The sequence below is a fragment of the Pteropus alecto genome, unplaced genomic scaffold, assembly GCF_000325575.1.
Source record: "Pteropus alecto unplaced genomic scaffold, ASM32557v1 scaffold79, whole genome shotgun sequence".
Lineage (NCBI taxonomy): Eukaryota > Metazoa > Chordata > Mammalia > Chiroptera > Pteropodidae > Pteropus > Pteropus alecto.
The window spans coordinates 13,482,931-13,486,549 of NW_006494612.1; the positions used below are offsets into that span (position 1 = coordinate 13,482,931).

The following is a 3,619-nucleotide window of genomic DNA, read 5'->3' on the forward strand; positions in this document are numbered from 1 at the left end:
GACTTGTTCATTTGTTTGTGTGTTTGTAATGAATAGTAGTGACATTAATTTTATTTTTACTATTATTGCTAAAATCATGTCATATTAACAATGTCATCAACAAAATGAATATTTCAGCGATCTATTAGTAACCTTAATCTAACGCAGAATTTACAGTATGAAAATCATAGCTAGATTGTAAAGGAATTAATAATTTAATGATAATCTAAAAGTTAATTTAATGACATAACTGGTGGTAAAACTCTGCTCTAGAAACTGTGATTACACGATCAAATGTAGACTAGTACAATAAAGAAAACCAACTTGAATAACTCAGGGTGCTGAATATTTTTCCTTTTAAAGCCAAAATATCATGAGTACTTCAATGGACATTAAATTTGATCCAGTAGAGCAGCAGTATTTTATTTATAACCCACTTTAAATCAAAGAATTAAATTAAATCTCCATTAAATCAAAGAATTATAACACAGAAGACATTATTGATCATCTGGTTCAATTCTCTATTTTTGTAGTTGACAAAATTGAGAATTAGTTTATACTTTGAAAATGAATTCTAAATCTACTGTGTCAAGTATTATTTTCTTCGACTTTTAAGGAATATGTTACACAGTTTTGCATTGCCACATACCCTATACTTCTACACTTTCTTTAGCATTTCCTTTTATTATATACTAGAGGACTTTGAAACTTGATAAAGATGAAGGGCAACGATATAATTAAATGAGCAGTGTGGGAGACCTCTGAGGTTTAAGCCATAGAAAAGAACTCTAGTTATTTATTGCTCCATAGAGTTCTCATAGATTTACTGGGTATCGTACCATGAAGTGGCCAAAAATCACTACCAACAAAACTCAGGATATAATCTGTGGTTGACCTTTTATGAAGATAATGATAGATAAAACAATGTGGTCTTGAATTTTTTGCTCGTTAAACTAGTCATAATTTGTAAACATAAACCCACTAAACTTGACTCTATTGTTTTAGGCAAAAAGGTTTACATGTTATTTTGGAGTTTTCTTTGTATTTTTTTTCCCTATTTGTGTTCAGAAATGAACCTGTTAGCTCAATAAGAGTCAGCTTCCCAAGGGAAAATTGGAGATCTTTTTAAATGGATGGGAAAAAACCCCTTATTTCTCTGCAAGGAATGTTGTCTGTTGAGTTGAAGTGAATTTACTTTCTGCAGCTTGTTGTTGATTTTTTTTTTCTTTTTTTATTGATGTGTGAGGAAATAACTATGGAGGATCATTGCTGGGAAGGATATAGGCCTTCCAAACACAATTCAATTGAAGGTTCTTAAGGATAATAACTGTTCACCTGGAACCAGAAGATGCCTATGGATTTGTTTTGATGACATTTTCAATCCTGACTTGTTCATTTATTCCATAGGGGAAACATCTACAGAGTGTTCTTAAAAGCAGAGAATTGATAAGAGAACTCCATCTTAAATAAAACCAATTTCCATCTCTAATGAGTTTATAAAAGCCAGGAGCGAGTCTTGCTAGAAGTTTATAAACTTCGTAAATTGCCAATGCTCAAATCTTGTTTTACTTTTCCCACAGTGATTAAAATGATACTTTTCAATGAAAAGGGTCTTTGTATTCATCTTGAAAGGCAGCCATCCCTACTTGGACCTGATCTGGCAATCAGTAGTATGGGTCTCCTCCATCGTTGTACTCAGAGAAAGAGAAACCCTAAAGGGCAATGCAGGTGACTATCACGGAGTAAAAGAAAAGAAGAAGTGGGACAAGAGATTACTGGCTTGGACCTAAGAAGTGATGCTGGGACTGATGTTTCTGTGTGGAATTCCTCGATTTCCATAGAAATTCTTTTTTACTTGTTTTCTACAATTTTGATCCTCTTCTTGTTCTAGATCGATTACTATTAAATTAATCAAGTCATCTGAGCAAGAATAGAAATGTTAGGAGAGGATAGAATGTTAGGAGATCTGAGTTCAAATATCGTTCATATTTATTAGATAAGGCATTTTGCTTTTTTAAACATTGACTTCCTTTTCTATAATGTAAGATGTTTTTTCTCTGTGAGGTTATAGAGAAAGAATCTGCTTGGCACCTGGCACCTAGTGATCAATAAAATGCTTACTTATTCAGAATTAACAATTTCTGAAAATTCGTTCAATAACAATAGACATCTGTGAGACAATAGAAAAATATACATTGGTTTCTGCCCCTCCCCCCCCACATTCCTGACACAAGGCTCTGAAAACGTTGTAATTTCCTTGGTGAGAGGAGCACTAGGAGCATCTTTTGTTCTATTGAGGTGACTCTGAATGGGCTCCTGGATGGCTCCTGGATGGAGACTAGTCAAGAGAAAGGCCAAGCCATGATTAGAAGCTTGGAACTTTCATCCCCACCCCTCATTCTCCAGAGAAAGGAGAGGGGTAGAAATGGAATTAATAATTGGTCATGCTTATGTGAAGAAGTCTCCATAAAATTCTAGTAGTACAGGGTTTGGAGAGCTTCCAGGTGGTGAACACATGCACACTGGAAGGGTGATGCAGCCCAACTCCACTGAGACAGAATCTTCTGAGCTCGGGATCCTTCAGGTTTTACCCTATGCATCTCTTCATCTGGCTGTTCAAATGTATTCTTTATCATATCCTTTAACAAACTGGTAAATGTATATGTTTCCCTGAATTTTGTGAGCAAATTGTTAGAACTTAAGGAGGGGGGGTCCTTGGAACCTCTCATCTATAGCTGATTGGTCAGCAGTATAGGGATAATGTGGGTTTGCCACTGGCATCTGAATGTGTGTGTGTGTGTGTGTGTGTGTGTGTGTGTGTTTTGCAGGGATCAGCCTTGAAGGACTGAGCACCTAACCTGTGGGATCTAATGAAATCTCTAGGTAGAAAGTGTAGATAAAAAAGGGGTTCTGTGGAAAGTAACCTCACAGGATGATCTGATCATAAATTCCTAACTAGGCAGGTCATGGTGGGTAGTCACAACCCAGGCCTATAATTTCTTTAGTAAAAAGCTTTTCTTTGCCCTAAGCAAGATCTGTCCATTGTTTCTGTTTATGTAGATTAACACACCTTTGAAAGGTCCCCTTTCAGACCTCTCTCAAGAGAGTACAGAATTTTTTTTTTTTTTAGGCGAGGCAAACCTTAGTTGACTTCACAGATTGCAAGGACCTTGTCAGCTTGCAATCCCTTATATTTTTACACCTACAGCACCTGGTCTTCCTAGGTGGTCTCCCATCCAAGTACTAACCAGAACTGACCCTGCTTAGCTTCCAAGATCAGACAGGATTGGGCTTGTTCAGGATAGCATGGCCATAAAATAGAGCATGGAATTTTAACCAGCCTGTAATCTGATCCCTGCCTTGCTTTCTCCCACCTTCCTGTAATCTTTCTTATGTTTAGTCCTTAACTTTAAATACATTAAAGAAATTATAAAATATTATTATATGTAACATTTTTCTCAGTCAGTTGATGTCTTGCTTCCAGGCATATCCTCTGTTTGAGGCAAAAAATTTTTTATAAAAATTCTTTACAGATTTGGATGTTCTTATGTCGACAGTAGTGTCAGAATTGAATTTAATCATAGGACACCCAGCTGCTCTCTCAGAGAATTGCTTAGTGTGGGGCAAATCTTCCACGCAT

At 36.1% G+C, this 3,619-nt stretch overlaps 1 pseudogene; it reads right to left on the minus strand.

The window, feature by feature from the left end:
* Nucleotides 1-3,178: 3,178 nt before the first annotated feature.
* LOC112474342 lies at nt 3,179-3,297 on the minus strand (annotated as a pseudogene).
* Between the last annotated feature and the right edge of the window lie 322 nt (nt 3,298-3,619).